Genomic DNA, 6268 nt, shown 5'->3' with positions numbered 1-6268 from the left:
CAGGTGGTGCTATACTAAATTCATAATGACTAGGCTTCAAGATGATTAAAAAGATGAAAGGGGCATTTTCTAATGCCATTAAGGGTTAATTAACCAAAAGATGTCAAAATATATTTGTATCTAATAACAAAACTCCAAAATACATGAAGCAAAAATTGACAGAATTAAAGCTGAATCCTATCTGAAGAATTTAAGACTTTCTCTCAGTAATCAACAGGTTGAAAGATTAATGAGTATCTGGAAGATTGAACAACACTGCCAATGACCTGATGTAATTGACATTTATAAAACACTCTACCCAACAGAAGCAAAATTAAACAACACACAACGAAATAACGCATGAGCCAAAGAAATCATGAGATAAACCAGAATATATTTTATTTATTTATTTATGGTAACATTTTTTTATTTTTGAGAGATAGAGGCAGAGTATGAGCAGGGGAGGGGCAGAGAGAGAGGGAGACACAGAATTTGAAGCAGGCTCCAGGCTTTGAGCTGTCAGCACAGAGCCTGACGCGGGTCCCGAACTCCCAAACCGCAAGATCATGACCTGAGCTGAAGTTGGACGCTCAACTGACTGAGCCACCCAGGCATCCAAAAATATATTTTAAATGTAAAGATAATGAAAAGATCACATCAAAAATTGTGAGTGCACAAATCTTAAAGGCACATGTAAAGCTTCACGTGCTTATGTTAGAAAATAGGAAAGGCACAAAATCAGTGATCTTTGTTTGTAGCAGGCTCTGTGCTGTTGGTGCAGAGCCCGACTCAATTACTGTGTGATAATGACTGGAGTCAAAATCAAGAGTCAGATGCTCAACCAACTGATCCACCCAGGTCCCCCTGTTTCTATCTTAAAAAGCTAAAAGAGATGAGCTGATTAAACCTCAATAAGAGTGGAAATCATTGAAATAGAAAACAAAGAATAGAGCATATCAGCAGAAACTTAAGTTGGCTTGTTGAAATGATTAATAAAATTGATAAACACTTAGGAAAAGTTATTGTTTAATGGATAGAGAGTTTTAGTTTTGCAAGATAAAAGGTTCTGAAGATAGGTTACACAAAGATGTGAATACACTTTTTTTTTCCAAATTTTTATTTAAGTCCTAGTTAGTTACTATAGAATGTAATATTGGTTTCATTAGTAGAGTTTAGTGATTCATCACTTACACATAACACGCAGTACTGAACACAAGCACCCTCCTTAATGCCCATCACCCAATTAGCCCATCCCCACCTACTTCTACAACATCAACCCCTAGTTTGTTCCCTATAGTTAAGAGTCTTTTATGGTTTGCGTCCCTTTCTTTTTTTCCCTTTTGCCTATGTTCATCTGTTTTGTTTCTTAAATTCCACTTATGAGTGAAATCATATGGTACTTGTCTTTCTCTGACTTATTTCGCTTAGCATAATATATTCTACCTGCAGCCATGCTATTGCAAATGGCAAAATTTCCTTCTTTTTGATGGCTAATACTCCTGTGTGTGTGTGTGTGTGTGTGTGTGTGTGTACATCCATCCATCCATCCATCCATCCATACATACATATATACATATCACATCTTCTTTATCCATTCATCATTTGATGGACATTTGGGCTCTTTCCATAGTTTGGCTATTATTGATAATGCTGCCATATCATCAGGGTGCATGTGCTCCTTCCAATCAGTATTTTTTTATCCTTTGGGTAAATAACTAGTAGTGCAGTTGCTGGGTCATAGGGTAGCTCTATTTTTAACTTTTTGAGGAACCTCAAATTCAATTCAGGATTGCTTTGGCTGTTTAGGGTCTTTTCTGATTCCGTACAAATTTTAGGATTGTTTGTTCTAGCTCTGTGAAGAATGCTGGTGTTATTTTGATAGGGATTTCATTGAATATGTAGATTGCTTCGGGTAGTATTGACATTTTATTTGTTATTCTTTTTTTTTTTTAAACGTTTATTCACTTTTAAGACAGAGAGAGACAGAGCATGAACGGGGGAGGGTCAGAGAGAGAGAGGGAGACACAGAATCGGAAACAGGCTCCATGCTCTGAGCTGTCGGCACAGAGCCCGACGCGGGGCTTGAACTCACAAACCGCGGGATCATGACCTGAGCCGAAGTCGACGCTTAACGGACTGAGCCACCCAGGCGCCCCTATTTGTTATTCTAATCCATGAGCATGGCATGGTTTTCCATTTTTTTGTGTGTATCATCTTCAGTTTCTTTCATAAGCTTTCTATAATTTTCAGTCTATAGATTTTTCATCTCTTTGGTTAAGTTTATTCATAGGTATTTTAGGAGTTTTGGTGCAATTGTGAATGGGATCAATTCCTTGATTCCTCTTTCTGCTGCTTCATTATTGGTGTATAGAAATGTAACCAATTATGTGACATGATTTAGTACAAAAAACTCTTAAGAGATATTTAAAAATGAATACAACTAATAATTTATTGTGTGATGTTGGAGGATATAACAAAGTTATGATTCCATATCCTAGGATATGGACAAAGGATGGACAAATAGAGAAATGGATCAGTATAGAGTCTATATATAGATCCACAGATAGATGGTCCAGTGAATTTTGGTCCAAGAATGCCAAGGAAATTCAATCAGGAAAGAAAATCTCTCCACTAAATGGTATGGAAACAATTGGATATCCAGTAGAAAAAAAAGAATCTTGGCTTCTACCTCTAAGTATATATAAAAATTGATTCAATATGGGTCATTGACCTAAACGTAAAAGCTAAAGCAATAAAATTACTAGAAAAAACTTAGAATATTTTTGCAACCTTGGGCTACATAGGGAAAGATTCCTTGGAGAGGTCACAAAAAGGGTGGTCCATAAAAACAAAACTTGATAAATGGATTATATGAAAATTAAAAATCTGTGCTTATCAAAAGACACGTTAAGAAAATGAATAGGTTAACACATATGTTAACTTATCGTAACCTATAAGTCTGACAAAAGAGTTGGATCCAGAATATACAAAAACTCCTACAATTCAGTAATACTAAAACAATCCAATTAGAAATGAGCAAAAACAATTTGAATAGAAACTTTTCCTTAAAGAAGATACACGAATACCCAGTAACACATGAAAAACATTTGACATTATTAGGCATCATGGAAATGCAAATTAAAAGCACAGTGAGTTATCCACTGGAGTTACCCACCAGAAGGGTTAAAGTGAAAACAGGTGACCGAGTGAAGTGTGGGAGGGGTGTGGAGGTCCTGGAACTCTCAGGCATTGCTGGTAAGTCTGTGAAATGGTATAAGCACTTTGGAAAACTGGCAGTTCCTTAAAAAGCTAAAAATATATTTACCCTATGACTCCCCAATACCACTCTTAGGTGTTTACCGGGGAGAAATGAAAATGTATTTTCGTGTAAGTTCTTGTATCAAAACGTTCACAGGCATCTGGGTGGCTCTGTTGGTTAAGTGTTCAGCTCTTGATTTCGGCTCAGGTCATGATCTCACGGTTTTATGAGATTGAGCCCTGCATTGGGGTCTTTGCTGATAGTGTGGAGCCTGCTTGGGATTCTTTCTCTCACTCTCTCTGCACATCCCCCACTTGTGCTCTCTCTGTCTTTGTCAAAATAAATACACTTAAAAAAATAATGTTCATAGCAGCCTTATTCATAAAATTCTGAAACTGGAAAACAGCCCTGGTGTCCATCAGTGAAGACTGAATGGAAAAACACACAGAGGTGTAGTCGCATAACAGAAAACTGAGCCACAGAAGGGAATGGACTGTGCTAACATGGGCAATATCATGGATGAATGTCAAAAATATGATGAGTGAATGAAGGTACAAAAATGTGCATGCTATGTTGTGGTGCATTTATGAGAAACTCTAGAATAGGAAAAGCTAACTTATGGCGATAGAAATCAAATTAGTGGTGGATTCTGGGGGTGGAAAATTGAGAAGAGGTGTGGGGAAATTTTGGGGTGAGAGAAATGTTCTGTCTTTATATATATTCATCAAAACTGATTGAAAAGAACACTTAAGACCTAAGCATTTCACTTTTTGTAAATTATACCCCAATTTTCAAAACGTGGGCTAAAAAATCATTTTCTTACGTTGAACTTTAAATTATAGTTAACAGATTTGAAGGAACGATATTTAAAACAACCCATTGATATAACCATTACATTATGGTGGGGAAATGCTCTGATAGGACTATCAGAAACCTGATTTAAAATATTTAATGGGGTGCCCGGGTGGCTCAGTTGGTTAAGCGTTGACTTTTGATTTCCTCTCAGGTCATGATCTTAGTTTGTGGGACTGAGTCCTACAGAGGGCTCTGTGCTGAGTGCAGAGCCTGCTTGGGATTCCCTCTCTCTGCCCCTCCCCCATGCTCGCTTTCTTGCTCACTTTCTCAAAGTAAATAAGCCTAAAAAACATATATTTAACGAGAGCTACATACTGTCATTATCAAACCCAGATCTAACCATTCAGCATAAACTTCGGGGGGAGGCAAGGAGGCAGGTAAGAGGCGGCCCCTGCCTGCCTTTTGGTGAAAGCACAGCGTCCTCTGATAGGAGCTTCAGTGGTATCTGTTAATCACCTGTTTCTGAATCTGGAGTTTAGGAAATTCTCTTCACCACATTTCAAAAGCTAGGAGTCATCTTGGTTATCTTTTGGAGGAACCCTGTTTATCCCCCTCTCCCTGTCCATGACATCAAAGACTTGGTTTCGTTGCAAAACTGTCTGGCCCAATGGCGTCAGGCTGGCTCTCCTTGGGAAGAGTTTCGAAAACAGGGATGACTCAGAGCTCCTCTGAGGAGCCTTTCTCCCTCCTCTTTTCCTCCACATGCTTTAGACCAGGGTGGCCAGGGGGACCTGGTTCCCATGGGAATGAGGACCAGCAGCTTTGCTGATATGGAAGTGGGGCTCTGCCAAGATTTGGAGCTAAGCCCTCCCTTCTCCCTGTGGGGAAAAAAACCCCTCAACCTGGGCTGGGGAAGGGAGGGTTTATTTGCTCACTCGCCTTTTTTTTCCCCCCTAGGTTGTTGTTATCGGTCATAGTTTTCATTGACTACGGAGTTAAACTGTACTCCTTTCCTGAACTGACAGAGCATGACTGGTAAGGGTCAGCTTTGAGTCTGGTCTTTGCTTTTTTCCTCCTTTTCTTTGAGTGCGAGCACATGATTGACATCCTTGTCTGGTTCTTAGGTGAGATGCTATTTCTATTTGTTCGGCTCCCCTTGTTTCCCCTGCTAAAATACATTTTGTTTTTCTGAAATAATAGAAATACTAATTTATGTATTTTTAAAACTAGGGACGTTAGCTGAATTTATCTGTGGACGCAAATGGAAGGAAAGGTGGTTTCCCCCCTGGTTTCTCTGCTCCCTAACGTGAATTGTGGGAAGTTGAAAATCTGGGTTGTTGCTTCCTTTGGTAACATTTCCCATCTCCCTAAATCATGCCACAGATGTGAAGTTTCAGTTTGATTTGGATTCTGGTATTATGCTTACAGAGGTACATGAAGACCCTGGCTTCGTAAATCTTTTTTGTTTTTCCACTTTTATTTTTAAATGTAGTTAGGCCCAAAGTTTATGTCCATTTAGCTGACCTTTTCAATAGTAAGAGCTGTTTTATAAGGCAGCAGAAGTGAAAGTTATCAGCAAGGCTGCTTAATGTAAAGTATTTATGAATGAACGTGCAAAAACCAATCTGGGGGTGTAAAACGTGGGGCTGTAGTCAGGCAGAACTGCTTGCGACTTGAGCCTTCTTTGCAGTCAAGCATAATTCATGCTGCTGTTAGCCCTTAAAACAGGAAATAATATACCCATTTAACTTAATCACAATTTATATTACATGTGCATATTTCTAAACAAATGTTGTAGATGGAGAGTTTGGTAGCAATAATATTTATGAATTACACTTTTAGTTAGCAAAGGAAATGTGTGACCTCTTACATTTGGTTTGACATTTGAATTTGGTGTTCAGTATATTTGACAGGGGTGATGGATTCTCATTAGCTCCACGTATAAACAGGAAATGCTTCCTTGGTGAACAGTTATTAATGTGGGACATCCCTGAATTTGAATGTTTAGTTGCTTTTTCTGCTGGAGACTGTGAAACTTGCTTCAGGTCTCTCTTTAAAAAAACAAAAAACAGAACCCAAAAAGTAAAAAACCAGGTTTTAATTTTGTGTCTTGCAAACCTGCCCAGCATACAAATTTATCCAACATCCAAGCTCTGAGAAATGGGAAATGGTTGACAAACTGGTGGCAAGTGAGGTCACGGAGGTCTGAGAGACAAGGAGCAGCCCCGGCTGCAG

The sequence above is a fragment of the Panthera onca genome, chromosome A1 (assembly GCF_046562875.1).
Source record: "Panthera onca isolate mPanOnc1 chromosome A1, mPanOnc1 haplotype 2, whole genome shotgun sequence".
In the NCBI taxonomy this organism is placed as follows: Eukaryota; Metazoa; Chordata; class Mammalia; order Carnivora; family Felidae; genus Panthera; species Panthera onca.
The sequence above is the reverse complement of the archived record's forward strand: the minus strand, read 5'-3'. Positions refer to the sequence as shown.